This window comes from Arachis ipaensis, chromosome B3 (genome assembly GCF_059453495.1).
Source record: "Arachis ipaensis isolate K30076 ecotype BB chromosome B3, ASM5945349v1, whole genome shotgun sequence".
Classification (NCBI taxonomy): Eukaryota; Viridiplantae; Streptophyta; class Magnoliopsida; order Fabales; family Fabaceae; genus Arachis; species Arachis ipaensis.
Window position 1 is genome coordinate 101,739,128 of NC_142438.1, and position 24,846 is coordinate 101,763,973.

The window sequence follows — 24,846 nt, forward strand, 5'->3', positions numbered from 1 at the left end:
AATTAAACTAGCAAAAGATTAGCGTCAATGGAAACAATACTAGCTAACAACTCTAGATTGCCAAAATAAGTTGGGTTTTCATGACTCAAGATTACCCAATCACTCTTTCCAAGCCAAGAATGCTCAAAATCTACTCTAACATCCTTCCAAGCATTTTATCAAACACTTGGAAGGCATAAAAGGAAAGCATAATAAATGGAAAGAAATAGTAAAATCTACCAACTACAATTTGCAAGGAAAGTAAATCAATAATTCAAATTAACAATAAAAGAACATCAAACATAAAATTGCATTAAAAGAAATCAAGATCCAACAAGATTCATGAACATAAAAGCAACAAAATAAAGGAAATGACAAGTAAAACTAGAAGAGTAGATATGTAACAACAAGAAATTAAAAGGAGAAACTAAATCAAAGCAAGAATTAAAACTTGGATCCAAGAAGAATTAACTAAAACTACCCTGAAATCTAGAGAGAGGAGAGAGCCTCTCTCTCTCTCTAGAATTCTACCCTAAAACATGATGAAAACTAAACTATGACTACTTTTTTCATTCTCCTTCAATCCTTGGGTTCAATAGCATCAGAAATGGGTTGGATTGGGCCCAAAATGAACTGCAAAATCGCTGGGGGCGATTTCATAAAAGTGGGCCACGGATAGCATCGGCGCGCGTGCGCAAAGTGCGCGTGCGCGCCCCTGAACGCGAAGCAACATATATCGAATTTTATATTATTTCGAAGCCCCGGATGTTAGCTTTCCAACGCAACTAGAACTGCCTCATTTGGACCTCTGTAGCTCAAGTTATGGTCGATTGAGTGCGAAGAGGTCAGGCTTGACAGCTTTACGGTTCCTTCATTTCTTCATGAGTTCTCCCACTTTGCATGCTTTTCTCCTCACTTCTTCCATCCAATACTTGCCTTATGAGCATGAAATCACTCAACAAACACATCAAGGCATTAAATGAAATTAAAGTGAATTAAAATCATCAAATTTAGGGCCTAAAAAGCATGTTTTCATATTTAGGCACAAATCAAGGGAGAATTACAAAACCATGCTATTTCATTGAATAAATGTGAGAAAAGTTGATAAAATCCCCCAAAATAAGCACAAGATAAACCACAAAATCGGGGTTTATCACGATGCTATGAGCATCTGAAGCTGATGATGAGGACTAGACATACTGACATCCCCTCCAAGCCTGACACACCATCGGAGCACTCTGAGAAAGCGGAGGAGGATGAGCAGGATGAGGAGGCACAGGTGGAGGACCAGTAGCATCCACAGCAGGAGGAGCCTCAGCTTGAGCAGCCGGCAAAGCTACAGGCACCTACACAGCCAGTGCCCACAGAGCCAGCAGCACACCCTTCAAGAGGAGATGATCCCTCACACCCGGCTTGTATAGAGCATCGAGGACGATGCTGTGATCTAAGTGTGGGGAGGTCGCCATCTCTGGCGGATTCTATTATGGTGAACTATTTCATATTTTTATCCTATTTTGCTTTATTTTGTATTTTTTCTTTATTTCATTTTATTTTTTTTCTTTTAGCACTTGCACATTTTATTTTATTGTACTTCTGTTTATTTTTCACTTTGTTACATTTTGCACTTTGGGCTATATATACCTCTGATATTTAGCTTGAATTGCACATTTAGCCTGTTAGTTGTGATATAGGAAAACATGGATTATTAAGTTTAGTTTGCCCTTTTAGCATATGAGAAATTGATTTTATAGAAAATAGGGAGTAAACTAGAAATTTTTAGCTCTTCATAATCACAACATCTCAGTTAGCATATATAATAATAATAATAATAATAATAATAATAATAATAATAATAATAATAATAATAATAAGTGTTGGTCAATTGATGACATTTTCAAGAAATGTATTTATTTTTAAAAAAGGCATTTAAGATTCACATTGATTTGAGTTAAAACCTTTTGGCAACTTGCATGATATATATAATTGGAATATGGTTTTTGAGCCAAAGAACACACAATCCGTGAGTTTTTGAGCTTAATTGTATGGTTGCATTATTTAACCATAATATTTTATTCTTGTGTGTTTCTTCACCATGATTGCAGGCTTTACTTTGTTCCATTCTATATGTCCACTATTTAGTGTATTTGCATGCATACATATGATTGAGGCCATTATTTGTCATTAGCTCACTTATCCCAATTAGCCTATCCTTTCAATCAACCTTGTTTGCCACTTTGAGCCTTTTAATTCCCATTTATTCTGTATTTTACCACATCACTAGCCTTAAGCCTTAAGATAGAGATTGTGTATCAATTAAGTGTGGGAAACCGTGGGAACTTGGGTTGATAAGAAAGTATTGAATTTTATTGATAATATGTTGGGAATTTGGGTGCATACTCATGGGAGACCAGAAAGACCATGTGCATTGATATGCTATGTTTATTTTTATGTTCACAAAAAAATTCAAATAAATAAGTAATTAAATAAGGGGATAAAATTACCCCAAATGTTAAGTTTAAATAAAAGATCAATGCATATGTGGTGAAATTAAAGAAAATTTGGTACATGAGTATGTGATGCAAAAGTGGGAATTATGGGTAGCTAGGCATGATTTTAGAAGTACATAGAGTATGTGTATGTTAGGTGAGAACTTAGGCTAGTCAAGGATTCAATTTATAGCTCACTTGGCCATACATATATCCTCACCCTTACCTTAATCCCATTACAACCTTGAAAAGACCTCATGATGTTTGCATTTGTACATTAAATAGTTGTTGATTGGTTAGATGAAGAACAAAGTCTTAGAAAGCATGACTAGAGAAGAGTTGAGTTGGTTTAACCCCAAACACTGAGTGATTAGAGTGCATATACAAATCCAGTGAGGGTTCAATGGCTCATCTCCATATGTCCATATTTGATCATTGCTTGTCTTACAAGTTTGTGAACTCTTTTGTTTAACTCAACTCAATTATGAATGTGTTTTAATATGATTTAGCCCTTGATTGTGCATATATGATTTCTTGAGAATTTGACTCAATTTGACCACATGTATGCTTATATATATAGATAGATGGTAATTAGAATAGCATGATACATGTAGGTAGCTCACATTTAAATAGGTTGCATTGCATAAGTTCCACCATTCTGCCTTCACTCTTTCGGTTTTCCTGAGCTTAGCATGAGGACATGCTAATATTTAAATGTGGGGAGATTGATAAACCACTATTTTATAGTTTATCTTGTGCTAATTTGCGTGGTTTTTATCAATTCTTTGCTCACTTATTCATATAAATTGCATGGTTTTACAAATTCTTCCTAATTCTGTGATATAGTTGAAAACATGTTTCCTAGACCTTTAAACTGTCAAATTTTAATTATCCTTTATTACCATTCGATGTCGTAATCTGTATGTTGAGTGCTTTCAGGCTTTATAGGGCAGGAATGACATAGAGGATGGAAAGGAAACATGCAAAAGTGGAAGGAACGCGAAAAATGAAATTTTGAGAAGCTGCCAGCGACGCGCACGCATGGGTGACGCGTACGCGTGCCTAGCGCAGAAGCCAAGCGATGCGTACGCGTGACTGACGCATACGCGTGACAAGGAATTTCGCCAAATGCGCACGCGTGACCTACGCATACGCGTGACATGCGCCACGTGCAGAAAGTTGCAGAAAGTACATGGAGCAATTTTTGGGCTCCTTTTCGGCCCAATTCCAAGCTCGAGAACACAGAATAGAGGCTGCAGAATGGGGGGAATCACACATCATTCATTCATTCATCAATTATTCACAATTTTAGGTTTAGATGTAGTTTCTAGAGAGAGAGAGGTTCTCTCCTCTCTCTATGTTTTAGGATCCCTCTTAGTTTTAGGTTTATTTCTATTCAATTCCCGGTTCAATATTCTTTTAATTTAGTTTCTCCTCTACTTTTATTAGTTCTAGAACTTTAGCTTATCTATCTCTCTTATTGGTTTACTTATTTCCCCAATTTGGTATATGAACCTTTCATGTTAGAATTGATTTTATATTTAATACAATTTGAGGTATTTCAGATTTATGATTGTTTTTATGTTATTGATGCTTTCAATTGGTTGTTTGAATTTTACATTCCCTATTATTTTTCTATATTTTTATGTTATGCCTTCCAAGTGTTTGATAAAATTCTTAGGAATGTTTTAAATTAGCTTTTTACATTATTAGCTTGAATTGATTAATTGGATATGCTTGAGTTATCAAACTCCTTTGTTGATGGTTAATTGAAAGTTGCTGGTTGATTTGGATCCCTCTAAAGCTAGTCTTTCCTTAGGAGTTGACTAGGACTTGAGGAATCAAATTGATTCATCCACTTGACTTTCCTTCATCGTTAGAGGTTAACTAAGTAGTTGCAATGGACAATTCTCATCACAATTGATAAGGATAACTAGGATAGGACGTCTAATTCTCATACCTTGCCAAGAGTTTTCTTAATTATTAATTTACTTTCATGCAATTTATTTTTCTTGTTCCTTATTCAAAAACCCTAAAAAGATAATCTTCCATAACCAATAATAAATACACCTCCCTGCAATTCCTTGAGAGATGACTCGAGGTTTAAATACTTCGGTTTATTTTTATTGGGTTTGCTTAAGTGACAAACAAGTTTTTGTATGAAAGGATTCTTTGTTAGTTGAGAAACTATACTAGCAATGAGAATTTATTGTGAATTCTTTACTAGCAAAATTCCGATCATCAGACCCCAACAAGTTGATATCTGATTTCCTGCAGATCTGTGATACTATTAAGACGAATGGAGTGAAACTCGAGGTTTACAAGCTCATGCTCTTTCTTTTTGCTGTAAGGGACAAAGCAAAGCTATAGCTGGATTCTCAGCCTAAGAAGAGCCTAGACACATGGGACAAGGTGGTCACTGGATTTTTGACCAAGTTCTTTCCACCCCAGAAGCTAAGTAAGCTTAGAGTGGAAGTCCAGACCTTTAGACAAAAAGAGGGAGAGTACCTCTTTGAGGCCTGGGAGAGATACAAGAAGATAATCAGGAGATGCTCTCCTGACATGATTTTAGAATGGACCAGGCTGGAAATTTTTTATGATGGCCTCTCTGAAATGGCCAAGATGTCACTGGATCACTCTCCTGGTGGTTCACTACACATGAAGAAGACTGCTGAGGAGGCAACCGAGCTTATTAAAATGGTTGCTAATAACCAATACATGTAAACTTCTGAGAGAAACCCTGTGAACTCTGAGACCACTCAGAAGAGAGGAGTCATGGAAGTGGACACACTGGATTCCATATTGCCACAGAACAAGCTCATGTCCCAACAGATCAACATGATCTCTCAGTACTTGACCAGGATGTAGTTTTCAAATGTCAATACACAGGATGCGTTCTATGACATGACTGGGAGTTATATTCAAGGGAACATTTGTGACATTACTCAGAACACCATGGAGGAAGTAAATTACATGGGGAATTCCTCCAGAAATCCCAATAATGATCCCTACACAAACACTTTTAATCAGGGATGGAGTAATCACCCTAACTTTGGGTGGAGAGAGCAACAGAGGCCTCAACAAGGCTTCAATAACAATCAGGGTGGAACCAATCAAAATAGGTTCAACAACAAATAGTTCCAATCCTCTCAGCAGCAGATAGAGACGCCTCAGTAAAGCCTCTCTGACTTAGCCACAATAGGTTCTAACCTCTCCAAGATCACGCATAGCTTTATGCAAGAGACTCGATCCTCTATTCGAAACTTGGAGATACAAGTGGTCAGCTGAGCAGCCAGATACCTGAGAGACCTTCCAATACTCTTCCAAGAAACACAGAGGTAAATCCAAGGGAGTAGTGCAAGGACAAGGAGGCCAAAACCAAGGAGGAATATGCTGCTGGGGAATTGAAGGAGAACAAGTCTCAAGAAGAGACTGAGAGTGTACTCGTGAATGCCCCAATAGATATGAAGAAGCCTGAATTACAACACACTGTGAATGTGCATGAGGAGACAAAGGATGAGCAACTTTCTCAGTTCTTGGCAGTCTTCAAGAAGTTACAAGTTAACATTCCTTTTGCTGAGGTGGTAGAGAAGAAACCCCTCTATATGGCCTATCTGAAAAATTCAGTTTCTGAAAAGAAGGCCCTGAAGGGAGATGAAACTGCAGTATTAACTAAAGAGTGCAGTGCACTAGTGTAAAAGAAGCTACCTCAGAAAATGCCAGATCCCAGAAGCTTCTTGATTCCCTACACTATAGGGACCATTACATTTGAGAAGGCACTATGCGACCTTGGATCAAGCATAAATCCTATTCCTCTCTCTGTAATAAAGAAGCTGGGGATCCAAGAGGTGTAGCCCATGAAGATCTCACTGGAGATGGCAGACAAGTCCCTAAAGCGGGCATTTGGAATGGTAGAGAACGTCCTTGTAAAGGTTGAAGACCTTTATCTCCCTACAGACTTCGTGATACTTGACACTGGAGAGGACAAGAACGACTCTATCCTCTAAGGAAGGCCCTTTCTAGCCACTGGGATGGCCTTGATTGATGTCGAGAGAGGAGAGTTAGTTCTGAGGTTATGGGAGGACCATATAATGTTTAAGATGCCCAACCCTTACTCTCTCTCAAATAAAGGAGGTACTACAATACAGCACTTAGTATTTTAACCTTCTCTCTCAGTGGAAAGCCATAAAAAACCCATAGACATCAAACCTAAGTTTGGTGTTGGGCATTCACCACCAACCATTGAGGAAGGAGGCACTAAGAAGAAAGTACCCAAGGGCTGGAGGAACAAGAAGATTCCAATTGAGGACTTCTCACCTGGCATGAGAGTTGTCTTCACAAGAAGTTTAGTCATACCATATACTGTGAACCAGATCCTGTCTTTGGAGTGTGTTGAACTGATTCATGAGAGCACAGAAAAGAAGTTCACCATGAGGGGTGAAGATCTAAGAACCTATGAACCTCCGTAAAAGGAACTGTCCGTCAAGCTAACGACGGTAAAGAAGCGCTTGTTGGGAGGCAACCCAACCATACGTATCCTAGAGCTTACTTTTACTTTCTTTTATGTTATTTTTGTTTATTTGAATTTGATTTCATATCATTTTATTTTCTATTGATTTTCATAGTTTTTCTCATTTTTTTAACGTTTGTGATCATCTGTAGTACTTAGAATAGAAATAGAAAAGCACAGCAGGACAAACAGAATACCATGGAGGATACCCCTGTTGGCATTGAACGCCAGATCTAACGTTCAGCGCCAGAGGGGGGATGCAAAGTTGGACATTAAATGTCCAAATGGGAGTGGCCCCAAGCCAAATTTTTATCCCCCTAGGGCGTTCAACGCCGATTCTTGGCGTTGAATGCTCTAAAAAAAATTTGGGGATCCCCCTCTGGCGTTCAACACCAATACTGGCGCTGAACGCCCATGGGGGAGGCAGCAAGGGAGTTCGAATTTTGAAGCTCCCTCTATCTATTTTTTGTCCTTTCTTTACTTTTTCTTTTCTTTCTTTTTGCTCGGGGACGAGCAAAGTTTTTAAGTTTGGTGTTGGAAGCTCTCCACTTTTTGCTTCTTATTTCTTACCTCCATGGCACCAAAAACCGACGAGCCCTCAAGGAAAAGAAAAGGGAAAGCCCCCGCTTCTGCTTTCAAGCCATGGGAGACCATAAGATTCCTCACCAAGGCCCATCAAGACCATTTTTATGACGTGGTAGGGAAGATGAGGGTGATTCCCAAGGTCCCCTTCAAGCCGAAAGTTGATAAGTACTTGAAAATCTTATACGAAGTTCTAAGACGGGATTGGGAAGTTCTGGCCAATCCCAAAACCAAGGTGGGAGTATTAATGGTGTAGGAATTCTATGCCAATTCCTGGATCACAAAGAAGCATGATACAAGCGTGAATCTGGAGCCAAAAAACTGGCGCACCATGGTCAGAGGACAAATGATAGATTTTAGCCCTGACAGTGTGAGGGTGGCAGTACAGTTGCCAGAGCCACGTAATGACCCTCACTCATACATTCGAAGGGTCAACATTGACCAAAGGTTGCATCAAGTTATTGCTGATATTTGCATGCCTAGAGCTCAGTGGAGGAGGGATGCTCAAGGTCAGCCTTACCAACTGGGTAGGCTTGACCTCAAGCCAGTGGCTAGGGGATGGTTGGAGTTTATCCAACGTTTGATATTCCCTATGAGTAACCGCTCTGAGGTTACAGTCAAGCGGGTAGTGATGATTCACTGTATTATGCTCGAAAATGAGGTGGAGGTACATGAGGTGATCCCACAGGAGCTTTACATAGTAGTTGATAACCCTCCACTCAAGCAAGGCTAGTATTCCCTCATCTCATTCACCACTTATGTGCAGCAGCTGGAGCTCACATAGAGGGAGATACCCTGATTGACAAGGAGAGATGATGCACCACTATTTCGTGGTACATTTTATGCTAAATTGAGTGGATTTTATCAACTCTTCTCACATTTATTCAAGAAATAGCATGTTTTGTAATTCTCCCTTAATTTGTGCTTAAGTATAAAAACATGCTTTTTAGGCCTTTAATTTGCTACTTTTAATTCACCTTTGATTCTACTAGATGCCTTGATGTGTTTGTTAGTGAATTCGGGTTGAAAAGGCTAGGAATATATCAAAGGAGTGAAGAGAAAAGCATGCAAAGTGGAGAGATCATGGAAAATCAAGGATTTGGAGTGCATTCATCGACGCGCATACGTGAATATGAAATCGCATGGAAATGTGTACGCGTGACATAACGCGTACGCGTGGAAAGTAAAAATGCCAATCGACGCGTACGCGTGACCCATGCGTACGCGTCACTACTCGCACGTGACCTCATTAAAGTGAAAATGTTGGGGGTGATTTTTGAGCTTCCCAGGCCCAGATCCAACTCATTTTCTGGGCCTATTACATGAAGAATTCAAGAGGAGTCAGGGGGGAGCACATAGTTTTAGTTTTATCATGCTTTAGTTAGTTTCTAGAGAGAGAAGCTCTCTTTTCTCTCTAGAATTAGGTAAGATGTAGATTTGGATTTCTTAGATCTAGGTTTAATCCATACTTTGATTTACTTTTCCTTTCTAATTTCTTGTTCCTTTATCTTTGCTTTCCTAGTTTAGTATCTTACTCTTTGTATTTGTTTACCTTGTTGTTGATGCACTCTTGTTTCTTCTATTTTTCTTTAATGCAATTTATGTTTGATTTCTTCCATTATTGACTTGAGTTGTTGTTGTTGTTGTTTCCCTTGCTTTGGGTAGTTGTAGATTTATCTTTCTTGCAATCTTATCTTACTTTCCTTTTATGCCTTCCAAGTATTTGATTAAATGCTTGGAAGGATGTTAGAGTAGATTTTTGTGTTCTTGGCTTAGGATGGTAACTTAGGTAAATTTGAGTTACTAATGTCCAAGTGTTGATAATTGGTGTCCATTGACTCTAGCTTCCACTAAGTTAATTAGTGAGGTGGCTAGGACTTATGGATTAGGATTGATGTAGCTCATTTGACTTTTCTTCACTTGTTAGAGGATGACTTAATGAGATTGATCCTTACAATTATCATGTTGTGGTTAGTAACAAGGATAAAGATCTTTAACCATCAATGATGGGTGGAAATCAAATTCCACACCAAAATTCACCGGCAAGTGTACCGGGTTGCATCAAGTAGTAAAACTCACTTAGAGTGAGGTCGATCCCACAGGGATTGATGGATCAAGCAACTTTAGTGGGTGATTAGTCTAGTCAAGCTAACAGTGGTGAATTTGATGAAAATTTGATAACAGAATGTAAAGTAAAGGGAATTTAAAGTTGCAGAAGGTAAATTGCAGTGAAAGTAAAGAACATAATGTAAATTAGCTGAAGCTTAAATGACAAGGAAAGTAAAATTGCATCAGATCTCACTTGCAGGAAGTAAATTGACAGAACCTTAAAGAACAAGGAATGTAAATTGCATCAAATGTAAAAGGGGCTGGGTGCTAGAAATTAAATGAAGCAGTAGATCTTGGAACAATTGCAGAGGAATTAAATGTGCAGGAAATGTAAATCAAGCTCACAGCAAACTCAAACATAAATTGCAGAGGAATTAAATTGCATAAAAGTAAATTGAGAGCAATGAGAACAGAAATCAATGAGAACATAAGATTAAAATCAAGCTCATGTAAATTGAATTTTAAAATTGCAGAAAGGGAAATTCGTAGCAGAGAAGGAATTTGAAATTTGCATAAGCCAATTTGAATTCAATACTTGAAATGTAAAAGTGCAGAAAATAAAAGTGTTTCGAAGAGAACTTCCTATTCTACCCTACTCCTATTGCTCTCTAGCAGAGCCAGCCTTCCTAATGAAATGGAATTAATGCCTTTATATAGGCTTTACAAAATGAAAATGAAATTGAAATTAAAAACAATTTACAATTTAAATGAAATTCCTATTCTAACTATCTCTTGTGCCTTTGAATAATGATAATGGGCTTTTCTTGCTTTGGATTTGAAGAAGAGTGGATCCGGATGGCTTGGTTCAAGTGGCATGGGTCAGGGTTGCTTGGTTCAATTGAGTCAAGGTGTGTGGGAACCTTCCAGGGGAGCGCTCCGCTTGAATTCTTGAGTGCTACTCCTCCTTGTGTGCCTCGTCCGTGTCATGGCATTCACCTAGCGCTCACATTTTGAGTGCTACGCTCACTCTTTGAGCGCTACACTTTATTACTTCCTTGGGCCAGCTTTGAACCCAGCTATCCTTGCCAAGAGAGCACAAAAATGCTCACACTTGTGAGCATAGTGCTCACTTCTTTGAGCGCTCCTTGCGTGGGCCTTAGTTGAGCGCTCCTTGCTTTCCTCTTGGTGCCCCTCTTCGAGCCTTGGTGAGAGCACTTGTTTGGTTGGTTTTTGGATCTTAAAGATGCCTATCACTTATATTTTAATTTCATGCCAAATATAGACTGCTATATATCATTGCAAAGCTCTGAATGTCAGCTTTCATTGCAACTGGAAGCGCATCAATTAGACATTTGTAGCTCAAGTTATGGCCCTTTGAAGAAGGCATGGTCATGCTGTCACAAGGCTTAAAGAAAAGCCCGAAAATGCTCACACTTGTGAGCATAGCGCTCACTTTTTTTAGCGCTTAGCCTTTGTTTCTTTCATTCATTGGCTTTAATACTCAAATGTTTCATGGTCATGGTCCACGCTTTCAAAAGCGTGGCCTAAGGTTTTAAAGTGTGCTAAATCTTCAAAGTGTGCCCAAAATTCCTCTTTTCTTCTTTTTAGCTTTTGTGCTTTTTTTGCTTCTTTTTCTTCTTATTTCCTACAAAGTTTATAAAATCAAAAGATCAAAGAAATATATCATTTAAGCACAAAAGAATACATAATTAAGCACTAATCATCAATTTCTTGTATGAAAAAACATAGAAAATATGACATGATGACATGTCATCACAACACCAAACTTAAACCTTGCTTGTCCCCAAGCAAGAAAAGAATCATGCAGTAGAGATTGACAATCCAAGGTAAGAAAAATAGCAACTCAATGTTCATGGTTGGCTAGTTTTCTATGCATTCCACAATCACAAAAGAAATATAAATGATTGATGCTCCTATCTAGCTCATTATATGAAATCTTTTCCTTATATTTCTTCCTTGAAACAAGCTTTTCATTTTCTTATTAGCTTCTCCTTTTGGGTGCTTTGCCCCATGAATTGATAATAAAGCTACGACTTCTAAATGATTTATTTTCAAGTATTACCACTTGATACATAAGCACTACAAGCATTTAATTAGAGGTCTTCTTTAAGCTCGTTTGTTTCTTTTCTTAACTCTTTAATCATTGATGCTCAGAGAATTGAGCTTTGAGGGAGTGCATTTGTACTTGAGTCTAACCTTGACTCTAAGTGTTTTGTTTTCAAGCTTTTTGCTTGATATATAAACACCACAAGTACTTAACAATTGAATTGTCATTGGTACTCAGAGCCTTCAGCTTTCTCATTCTTTCCCCTTTTCTTTCTTGCCTCAATTTGCAATTGCTTCTTCAAGGTTTTCATGATTTCAAAAGATTTCACAAAATATCCTAGATGAAAACTTCAATTAAATACATTCAAATGCAATTGAGCAACAATTAATCATTCTAGCCTTCCAATACTTGTATGCACATGCTAAGTTCTTCTTTAATTCTTTGTTTGTTTATGATCATGATACTTTATTACTTTTGAATTCACAAAACTCAAGTTGGTAGTCATAATGTCACAGCAACATGTTACAAATCAAGATTCAGGCTATGCTTATTCATACCACACATGCATACGGAGAAGATAAAGACAATCATGCAATTTAAAGTGCTGGAAACAAAGGAAAGGAAAAGAAACTTTACAACCTTGTAATTCATCTTCTCTATTGTTGTCATTTTCCTCCCATTCTTCCTCTTCCCTTGCCAAACTCAGAATGCTTGTTCATCCTCAAGCAACAATTAGAACAATGGCTATGGGGCTAAGATGGATCATGAATGTCTTTGGTGCGCAGAAATTGTGATTACACTTTGATTATGTAAAATTCATCGCTCTTTCTTTCCCTGGTAATGGCGCCAAAAACATGATGCCAATACCATGGTTCACAACTTCGCACAACTAACCAGCAAGTGCACTGGGTCGTCCAAGTAATACCTTACGTGAGTAAGGGTCGAATCCCACGGAGATTGTTGGTATGAAGCAAGCTATGGTCACCTTGCAAATCTCAGTCAGGTAGGGTTAAATGTGATTGGATTAGATAATTAAAAGATAAATAATAAAGGATAGAAATACTTATGTAATTCATTGGTGAGAATTTCAGATAAGCGAATAGAGATGCTTTCGTTCCTCTGAACCTCTGCTTTCCTCCTATCTTCATCCAATCAGTCTTACTCCTTTCCATGGCTGGCTTTATGTGATACATCACCATTGTCAATGGCTACTTTTGGTCTTCTCTCGGGAAAATGATCCAAATACCCTGTCACGGCACGGCTAATCGTCTGGAGGCATCACCCTTGTCAATGGCTTCATCTTATCCTCTCAGTGAAAATGGTCAACGCACCCTGTCACGGCACGGCTATTCATCTGTCGGTTCTCGATCATGCTGGAATAGGATTTACTATCCTTTTGCGTCTGTCACTACGCCCTGCAATCGTGAGTTTGAAGCTCGTCACAGTCATTCAATCATTGAATCCTACTCAGAATACCACAGACAAGGTTTAGACCTTCCGGATTCTCTTGAATGCCTTCATCATTCTAGCTTATACCACGAAGATTCCGATTAAGAGATCTAAGAGATACTCATTCAATCGAAGGTAGAACGGAAGTGGTTGTCAGGCACGCATTCATAGGGAATGATGATGATTGTCATGTTCATCACATTCAGGTTGAAGTGCGAATGAATATCTTAGAAGTGAAATAAGATGAATTGAATAGAAAACAGTAGTACTTTGCATTAATCTTTGAGGAACAGCAGAGCTCTACACCTTAATCTTTGGAGTGCAGAAACTCTACCGTTGAAAATACATAAGTTAATAGAGGGTAAGCATGGCCGAATGGCCAGCCTCCCATGGAGGTCTAGAGATCTAAAAATGATCAAAAGATATCAAATACAATAGTGAAATGTCCTATTTATAATAAACTAGCTACTAGGGTTTACAGAAGTAAGTAATTGATGCATAAATCCACTTCCGGGGCCCACCTGTTGTGTGCTTGCGCTGAGCTTTAACTTTCCACATGCAGAGGCCATTTGTGGAGTTGAACGCCAGGTTTTGATCCATTTCTAGCGTTCAACTCTGGTTTTTGATCCCTTTCTGGCGCTGAACTCCAGAATTGGGCAGAGAGCTGGCGTTGAACGCCAGTTTGCGTCATCTAAACTTGGGCAAAGTATGGACTATTATACATTGCTGGAAAGCCCTGGATGTCTACGTTCTAACGCAATTGGAAGCGTGCCATTTCGAGTTCTGTAGCTTCAGAAAATCCACTTTGAGTGCTGGGAGGTCAGAATCCAACAGCATCAGCAGTCCTTCTTCAACCTCTGAATCTGATTTTTGCTCAAGTCCCTCAATTTCAGCCAGAAAATACCTGAAATCACAGAAAAACACACAAACTCATAGTAAAGTCCAGAAATGTGAATTTAACATAAAAACTAATGAAAACATCCCTAAAAGTAACTAGATCCTACTAAAAACATACTAAAAACAATGCCAAAAAGCGTATAAATTATCCGCTCATCACAACACCAAACTTAAATTGTTGCTTGTCCCCAAGCAACTGAAAATCAAATAGGATAAAAAGAAGAGAATATACTATAAATTCCAAACTATCAATGAAACATAGCTCCAATCAAATGAGCGGGACTTATAGCTTTTTGCCTCTTGAATAGTTTTGGCATCTCACTTTATCCATTGAGGTTCAGAATGATTGGCATCTATAGGAACTCAGAGTTCAGATAGTGTTATTCATTCTCCTAGTTCAGTATGATGATTCTTGAACACAGCTTCTTTATGAGTCTTGGCCGTGGCCCTAAGCACTTTGTTTTCCAGTATTACCACTGGATACATAAATGCCACAGACACATAATTGGGTGAACCTTTTCAGATTGTGACTCAGCTTTACTAAAGTCCCCAATTAGAGGTGTCCAGGGTTCTTAAGCACACTCTTTTTTTTTTTTTGCTTTGGACCTTGACTTTAACCACTCAGTCTCAAGTTTTCACTGGACACCTACACGCCACAAGCACATGGTTAGGGACGGCTTGGTTTAGCCGCTTAGACCAGCATTTTATTCCTTTAGGCCCTCCTATCCACTGATGCTCAAAGCCTTGGGATCCTTTTTATTTGCCGTTGCCTTTTGGTTTTAAGGGTTATTGGATTTTTGCTCTTGTCTCTTGGTTTTACGAGCTTTTGGCTTTTTCTGCTTGCTTTTTCTTTTTCTTTCTATTTTTTTTTTCGCCTTTTTTTTTTCTGCAAGCCTTGTTCTTTGCTGCTTTTTCTTGCTTCAAGAATCATTTTTATGATTTTTCAGATTATCAAATAACATGTCTCCTTGTCATCATTCTTTCAAGAGCCAATATATTTAACATTCTTAAACAACAACTTCAAAAGACATATGCACTGTTCAAGCATTCATTCAGAAAACAAGAAGCATTGTCACCACATCAATATAATTAAACTAAGTTCAAGGATAAATTCAAAACTCATGTACTTCTTGTTCTTTTGAATTAAAACATTTTTCATTTAAGAGAGGTGATGGATTCATAGGACATTTATAACTTTAAGACAAAGTTACTAACTACTATTGATCATGTAATGAAGATACAAACATAGATAAGCACATAACATAGAAAACGAAAAATAGAAAAAATAAGAACAAGGAATGAATCCACCTTAGTGATGGTGGCGTTTCCTTCTTGAGGAACCAAAGATGTCCTTGAGCTCTTCTATGTCTCTTCCTTGTCTTTGTTGCTCCTCCCTCATTGCTTTTTGATCTTCTCTTATTTCATGAAGGATGATGGAGTGCTCTTGATGTTCCACCCTTAATTGTCCCATGTTGGAACTTAATTCTCCTAGGGAGGTGTTGATTTGCTCCTAATATTTATGTGGAGGGAAGTGCATCCCCTGAGGTATCTCAGGGATCTCTTGATTTGCAGCCACATGTTCTACCACTGAGCTATAGACCCTTGAGATGAATCTTTCCATCTCCCATGACTCGGAGGTGGAAGCCTTTGTCTTCCCTTCCCCTCTTTTAGAGGTTTAGGTGCCATCAATGGTAATGGAAAAACAAAAAGCTTATGCTTTTACCACACCAAACTTAGAATGTTGCTCGCCCTCGAGCAAAAGAAGAAAGAATAGAAGAAGAAGAAGATATGGATGAGATGGAGGGATGTGTGTATGGATGTGAGTGGTGAATAGAAAACAGAAGGGATGGTCATGAATGGAAAAAGAGAGGGTGAGGTGGGTAGGGATCCTGTGAGGTCCACAGATCCTGAGGTGATCCTGTGGGGTCCACAGATCCTGAGGTGTCAAGTATTTACATCCCTGCACCAACTAGGCATGTAAAATGCCTTTGCACACAACTCTGGGCGTTCAGCGCCAGGTTGGTGCCCATTTTGGGCGTTCAACACCCATTTGTTGCCATTTCTGGCGTTGAACGCCAGAACCATGCTTGTTCTGGGCGTTCAGTGCCAGGATGCTGCCCATTTTGGGCGTTCAGCGCCAGAACCATGCTCTGTTCTGGCGTTGAACACCAGACAGGTGCTTCCTCCAGGGTGTGATTTTTTTCTGCTGTTTTTGATTCCGTTTTTAATTTTTGTATTTATTTTGTAACTCCACATGATCATGAACCTATAAAGACATATAACTAAGAAAAATATAGTTAGATAAAAATTGGGTTGCCTCCCAACAAGCACTTCTTTAATGTCAGTAGCTTGACAGTGGGCTCTCATGGAGCCTCACAGATGTGCAGAGCTTTGTTGAGACTCTCCAACACCAAACTTAGAGTTTGGATGTGGCCTCCCAACACCAAACTTAGAGTTTGACTGTGGGGGCTTTGTTTGACTCTGCTTTGAGAGAAGCTTTTTCTGCTTCCTCTCCATAGATGCAGAGAAAGATCCTTGAGTTGTAAACACAAGGTTGTCCTTATTTAATTGAAGGATCAATTCTCCTCTGTCCACATCAATCACAGCTCTTGCTATGGCTAGGAAAGGTCTTCCTAGGATGATGGATTCATCCTCTTCCTTTCCAGTATCCAGGACTATGAAATCAGCAGGGATGTAAAGGCCTTCAACCTTTACTAACGCGTCCTCTACTTGTCCATAAGCCTGTTTTCTTGAATTATCTGCCATCTCTAATGAGATTCTAGCAGCTTGCACTCCATAGATTCCCAGTTTCTCTATTACAGAGAGGGGCATGAGGTTTATCCCTGAACCAAGGTCACACAGAGCCTTAAAGATCATGGTGCCTATGGTACAAGGTATTATGAACTTTTCAGGATCCTGTCTCTTCTGAGGCAATGTCAGTTGATCCAAATCACTTAGTTCATTGATGAACAAGGGAGGTTCAACTTCCCAAGTATCAATGCCAAATAATTTGGCATTTAGCTTCATGATTGCACCAAGAAACTTGGCAGTTTGCTCTTCAGTAACATCCTTATTCTCTTCAAAAGAGGAATACTCATCAGAGCTCATGAATGGCATAAGGAGGTTCAATGGAATCTCTATGGTCTCTAGATGAGTCTCAGATTCCTTTGGTTCCTCAGAGGAAATCTCCTTATTGATCACTGGACGTCCCAGGAGGTCTTCCTCCTTGGGATTCACGTCCTCCTCTCTCTCATTAGGTTCAGCCATTTTGGTTATGTCAATGGCCTTGCACTCCCCTTTTGGATTCTCTTCTGTATTGCTTGGGAGAGTACTAGGAGGGATTTCAGTGATCCTTTTACTCAGCTGGCCCACCTGTGCTTCCAAATTTCTAATGGAAGACCTTGTTTCATTCATGAAACTTACAGTGGCCTTGGATAGATCAGAGACTAAGTTTGCTAAGCTAGATGGATTCTGCTCAGAATTATCTGTCTATTGCTGAGTAGATGATGGAAAAGGCTTGCTATTGCTAAACCTGTTTCTTCCTCCATTATTAAAGCCTTGTTGAGGCCTTTGATCCTTCCATGAGAAATTTGGATGATTTCTCCATGATGAGTTATAGGTTTTTCCATAAGGTTCACCTAAGTAATTCACCACTGCTATTGCAGGGTTCTCAGGATCATAAGCTTCTTCTTCACAAGAAGCCTCTTGAGTACTGTTGGATGCAGCTTGTACTCCATTCAGACTCTGAGAGATCATATTGACTTGCTGAGTCAATATTTTGTTCTGAGCCAATATGGCATTCAGAGTATCAATTTCAAGAACTCCCTTCTTCATAGGCGTCCCATTACTTACAGGATTCCTCTCAGAAGTGTACATAAACTGGTTATTAGCTACCATGTCAATGAGTTCTTGAGCTTCTGCAGGCATTTTCTTTAGGTGAATGGATCCACCTGCAGAAGTATCCAATGACATCTTTGATAATTCAGACAAACCATCATAGAATATATCCAGGATGGTCCATTTTGAAAGCATGTCAGAGGGACACTTTTTGGTCAACTGTTTGTATCTTTCCCAAGCTTCATAGAGGGATTCACCATCTTTCTATCTGAAGGTTTGAACATCCACTCTAAGCTTGCTCAGCTTTTGAGGAGGAAAGAACTTGGCTAAGAAAGCCTTGACCAGCTTATCCCAAGAGTTCAGGCTATCCTTAGGTTGAGAGTCCAACCATACTCTAGCTCTGTCTCTTACAGCAAAAGGGAAAAGCATGAGCCTGTAGACTTCAGGATCTACTCCATTAGTCTTAACAGTATCACATATCTGCAAGAATTCAGTTAAGAACTGAAAAGGATCTTCAGATGGAAGTCTGTGAAACTTGCAGTTCTGCTGCATCAGAGAAACTAATTGAGGTTTCAGCTCAAAGTTGTTTGCTCCAATGGCAGGAATGGAGATGCTTCTTCCATGTAAATTGGAATTTGGTGCAGTAAAGTCACGAAGCATTCTCCTTGCATTGTTGTTGGGTTCGGCTGCCATCTCCTTTATTTGTTCGAAATTTTCAATCAAGTTGTCTCTGGATTGTTGTAATTTAGCTTCTCTTAATTTCCTCTTCAGAGTCCTTTCAGGTTCTGGATCAGCTTCAACAAGAATACCTTTTTCTCTGTCCCTGCTCATAAGAAAGAGGAGAGAAAAAGAAAAGAAGAGGAATCCTCTATGTCACAGTAAAGAGGTTCCTTATTGTTAGTAGAAGAAAAGAAGAAGAGAAAAATCTGAACTCAGAAAGAGAGAGAGAGGGTTTGGATTTTTGGTGGGTGAGGGAGAGATGTTAATAGAGAATAAATAAATAGAATAATATGAGAGAGGGGAAATTTCGAAAATAATTTTTGAAAAAGAGTTAGTGATTTTTGAAAATAGTTTTTGAAAAAGGTTAGTAGTTTTTTTCGAAAATTCAAAATAAAAATAAAATAATTAGTTAATTAAAAAGAAATTTTTGAAAAAGGGGGAAGATATTTTCGAAAATAGAGAGAGAGAGTTAGTTAGGTGGTTTTGAAAAAGGTAAGAAACAAACAAAAAGTTAGTTAGTTAGTTGAAACAAAAATCAATTTTGAAAAGATAAGGAGTTGGGAGGTTAGAGAAGATATTTTGAAATCAAATTTTTTTTGAAAAAAGATAAGATAAGAAGATATTTTTGAAAAGATATGATAGAAATTAGTTTTTGAAAAAGATTTGAATTTTTAAAATCACAATTAATGACTTGATTCACAAGAAATCACAAGATATGATTCTAGAACTTAAAGTTTGAACCTTTCTTAACAAGCAAGTAACAAACTTGAAATTTTTGAATCAAAACATTAATTGTTATTGTTATTTTCGAAAATATTGATATAAAAATAAGAGAAAGATTTTTGAAAAATATTTTTGGAATTTTCGAAAATAACTAAGAAATTTGAAAAAGATTTGATTTTTGAAAAAGATTTTGAAAAAGATAAGATTTTCAAATTGAAAATTTGATTTGACTCATAAGAAACAACTTGATTTTAAAAATTTTTGAAAAAGTCAATCCAAATTTTCGAATTTGATGAGAGAAAAAGGGAAAGATATTTTTTTGATTTTTGAATTTTTTTATGATGAGAGAAAAACATGAAAATGATGCAATGCATGAGATTTTTAGATCAAAACAATGAATGCATGCAAGAATGCTATGAATGTCAAGATGAACACCAAGAACACTATGAAGATCATGATGAACATCAAGAACATATTTTTGAAAAATTTTTAATGCAAAGAAAACATGCAAGACACCAAACTTAGAATTCTTTAATGTTTAGACACTAAGAATTCAAGAATGCATATGAAAAACAAGAAAAGATACAAAACATGCAAATGCAAAGATCAAACAAGAAGACTTACCAAGAACAACTTGAAGATCATGAAGAACATTATGAATGCATGAGAATTTTCGAAAAATGCAAGATGCACATGCAATTGACACCAAACTTATAACATGACTCAAGACTCAAACAAGAAACACAAAAATTATTTTTGATTTTTATGATTTTCTATATTTTTTTTTGTATTCTCTTTTAATTTTTTTTCGAAAATCATTTTGAAAAAAAGAAAAATAAGGATTCAAAGTTTTTAATATGAATTCCAGGAATCTTGCATTCTTAGTCTAAAGCTTCAGTCCAGGAATTAGACATGGCTCACTAGCCAGCCAAGCTTTCAATGAAAGCTCCGGTCCAAAACACTAGACATGGCCAATGGCCAGCCAAGCTTCAGCAGATACCTCTCATGCATACAACAGCAAATTTTATTGGCAACAACTAGCTTGCTCTTGTGATGATGGTTTGGAAGCCTCAGTCCAAAAGAGTTTAGACATGGCTTTGCAGCCAGCCAGGCTTCAACATGCTTCATGAAAAACTAGAATTCATTCTTAAAAATTCTGAATAATTTTTTGAAAACAAAAGAAAACATTTTTGTTTTAAAATTTTTTTTTTCGAAAACAAAGGAGAAATTTTTGAAAAATTTTTGAAAACTTTTTGAAAAGAAAACAAAAAGAAAATTACCTAATCTGAGCAACAAGATGAACCGTCAGTTGTCCAAACTCGAACAATCCCCGGCAACGGCGCCAAAAACATGATGCCAATACCATGGTTCACAACTTCGCACAACTAACCAGCAAGTGCACTGGGTCGTCCAAGTAATACCTTACGTGAGTAAGGGTCGAATTCCACGGAGATTGTTGGTATGAAGCAAGCTATGGTCACCTTGCAAATCTCAGTCAGGTAGGGTCAAATGTGATTGGATTAGATAATTAAAAGATAAATAATAAAGGATATAAATACTTATGTAATTCATTGGTGAGAATTTCAGATAAGCGAATAGAGATGCTTTCGTTCCTCTGAACCTCTGCTTTCCTGCTATCTTCATCCAATCAGTCTTACTCCTTTCCATGGTTGGCTTTATGTGATACATCACCATTGTCAATGGCCACTTTCGGTCTTCTCTCGGGAAAATGATCCAAATGCCCTGTCATGGCACGGCTAATCGTCTGGAGGCATCACCCTTGTCAATGGCTTCATCTTATCCTCTCAGTGAAAATGGTCAACGCACCCTGTCACGGCATGGCTATTCATCTGTCGGTTCTCGATCATGCTGGAATAGGATTTACTATCCTTTTGCGTCTGTCACTATGCCCGGCAATCGCGAGTTTGAAGCTCGTCACAGTCATTCAATCATTGAATCCTACTCAAAATACCACAGACAAGGTTTAGACCTTCCGGATTCTCTTGAATGCCACCATCATTCTAGCTTATACCACGAAGATTCCGCATAAGAGATCTAAGAGATACTCAATCAATCGAAGGTAGAACGGAAGTGGTTGTCAGGCACGCGTTCATAGGGAATGATGATGATTGTCACGTTCATCACATTCAGGTTGAAGTGCGAATGAATATCTTAGAAGTGAAATAAGATGAATTGAATAGAAAATAGTAGTACTTTGCATTAATCTTTGAGGAACAGCAGAGCTCTACACCTTATTCTATGGAGTGCAGAAACTCTACCGTTGAAAATACATAAGTGAATAGAGGGTAAGCATGGCCGAATGGCCAGCCTCCCATGGAGGTCTAGAGATCTAAAAATGATCAAAATATATCAAATGCAATAGTGAAATGTCTTATTTATAATAAACTAGCTACTAGGGTTTACAGAAGTAAGTAATTGATGCATAAATCCATTTCCGGGGCCCACTTGGTGTGTGCTTGGGCTGAGCTTTAACTTTCCACGTGCAGAGGCCATTTGTGGAGTTGAACGCCAGGTTTTGATCCATTTCTAGCGTTCAACTCTGGTTTTTGATCCCTTTCTGGCGCTGAACTCCAGAATTGGGCAGAGAGCTGGCGTTGAACGCCAGTTTGTGTCATCTAAACTTGGGCAAAGTATGGACTATTATACATTTCTGGAAAGCCCTAGATGTCTACTTTCCAACGCAATTGAAATCGCGCCATTTTGAGTTCTGTAGCTCCAGAAAATCCACTTTGAGTGCAGGGAGGTCAGAATCCAACAGCATCAGCAGTCCTTCTTCAACCTCTGAATCTGATTTTTGCTCAAGTCCCTCAATTTCAGCCAGAAAATACCTGAAATCATAGAAAAACACACAAACTCATAGTAAAGTCCAGAAATGTGAATTTAACATAAAAACTAATGAAAACATCCCTAAAAGTAACTAGATCCTACTAAAAACATACTAAAAATAATGCCAAAAAGCGTATAAATTATCTGCTCATCAGTCTTACATAATGAAATGTTAGTAGTACATGTGTTCTAAGAAAGCAAAATTAAAGATAACAATCAAGGCACAAGAGACAGAGACATTGTGATTGCAAACATAAGAGGGTGTGCATGATACATGACATAAAAGATAAGTGGCACACCAAACTTAGTGTGACACTTTCACTTAGAATTGATGCAAGTATCTAGTAAGGATTGGAACCAAATTTTGTTGGATAGCAACACCAAACTTAGAATGCAATCGTATGTCAATTTATTTGAACTAAAACTAAGCAAATGAAACTGTTATATGTTAAGTACAATCACCAAGCCAAGAATCTGTCATGAATAAGGATCTCTTGGTGATGTATTAAAAAAACAGTTACTAAAAGAAAACATTAAAAACAAGTAAATGACTAAAACAAAGAGAAAACTAAAATTGTCCAACTAAGAAGAAAAATAATAATGCAAAGAGGCATTCTGATTATGCAGACAAGTGGTGTTGCTGAATGAATTGCATAGAAAATTAAGTGGCACACCAAACTTAGAATCTTAGTGTGACACTTTCATTTTTTATGCAATCATCCAGAAAGATTGAAAACAAATTGTTGCAGGGCAACACCAAACTTAGGATGTAATCATATGCCAATTTATTGAAATTTAAACAAAGCAAAGAAAGAAAATAAACTTAGCAAAGAAATGAAATGTTACCTAAGGTTGGGTTGCCTCCCAACAAGCGCTCTTTTAGTGTCATTAGCTTGACATGTTGTTCTTCACTTTTTTCCTCTTCTTCTAGTTTGTTAAGAGGAATGACTTCAAGGAGGGAGAGGATTTAGCTATTGCCCCCTGTCTTGGTCTCTCCTCAGAAAGCTTTCTTTTGTTAATGGCTTGATTGAGCTTGCTTGCTGGATCAGGGGTGGGATTGGTGCTCTTGTTAGTTGCCTTCACTTCTTGGTTATCAGTACTTGGTGGTTGTGTGATTGTTAGAGTGTTTTCTTCATCAAGAGCCTCTTGAATTGGTGGTTCAATGATCCCTTCATCTATGTAATTCCCTGCTCCACTTGAGTTTGGACTTTGTTAATTGTCCTTCTCACTTTCTTGTTCTTCCACTTCCTCTTTTACTCTCGACATTTATTTTAATAATACTTTGATAGAAGAGGTTTATTTTTCTTCCCATGATTTCTTCATCTCCTCTTCAGATCTTTCAATCACAGATTCAAGTGTTGAGCATCTTTGGTTCAGGGAAGTTTGTAAGGGTTGTGAGTTTTCATGTTCTCTTGTCATCTCAAGTGCAGTTTCAGTTTCAACCACCTCATTCTTCACTGAAAGGTTGCTTGACACAGGGACCTCTTCATCTTGCCTTTCCACTTCCTCCTTCACATCCACTAATTGTTCTTCATCTTCCTTGCTTAACAGTTCTGAGTGTTTCCTGATTTTCTCCAAGTGCTCCTCCATCTTTTGGAGGAGAATTTCTTGTTCTCTCCATGATTGTTCTTGCTTTTCCAATAATTCTCTGGATTTTTGAAGGGGATCCTTAACTGCTAGCTCAAAAGATGAAGATTGAGAGAAATTTTTTGGATATGGATGTGTTGTGGTGAGGTTGTTTTGAGTGGTATGGAATGAATCTGGTGAGTTGTGGAATGAATTTTATGAATGTTGAAATGAGTCTTCTGTGTAGTGAAATGAATCTTGTGGTTGATGAGATGAGTTATATGGATCTTGGAGGAAACTTTGTGTTGAGGCAAAATCAAGTGATGGAAAGTTTTCAAGTGAAAAATTGGGAGGTGAGGTTGGGCAATTTTGCATAAATGAGTTGAAGGTTTGCTCAAGTGAAGATGTCTCTTGATGAACAACGTATGGATCACTAAGATTTCTTTGATTTTGACTCTCCCAGCCACAATATGAGTAGTTGTTAGACTCATCAAAATCTGGATCATATTGTGTCTCTGGGAGGTGTCCCATTTCAACTGATTGTTCACTCTCTTGTTGACATGTCCAGATACCATGAGGGTAATGACACAAATCACGTTCTGGATCATATCTTATGTGAATTGCTTCATCATCTATCATTTCTTGGTGATATTCCCATCCATCATAATGACTTGAATCATTTTGTGGTGGTGGAAAATATCCCATATGATTCTCTTGCTCATCTTGTGGTTCTGAGACATATCTCCATGGATTGGAGTGCTCAGGATCTGTAATTTGTTGGTGATATTTCCAGCCATCATTAGAAATTGGTGATGGTGGGTAATTGATGAGAGGATAATTTATACTCTTTTTGGCATTGTTTTTACATAGTTTTTAGTATGTTTTAGTTACTTTTATTATATTTTTATTAGTTTTTATTCAAAAATCACATTTCTGGACTTTACTATGAGTTTGTGTTTTTCTGTGATTTCAGGTATTTTCTGGCTGAAATTGAGGGACCTGAGCAAAAATCTGATTCAGAGGTTGAAAAAGGACTGCAGATGCTGTTGGATTCTGACCCTCCTGCACTCGAAGTGGATTTTCTAGAGTTACAAAAGCTCAATTGGCACGCTCTCAAGTGCGCTGGAAAGTAG

General features: G+C 38.0%; 1 pseudogene; it reads right to left on the reverse strand.

The window, feature by feature from the left end:
- LOC148571819 (uncharacterized) overlaps positions 1–24,846 on the reverse strand; it is a 106,541-nt pseudogene that overhangs the window by 7,872 nt on the left and 73,823 nt on the right.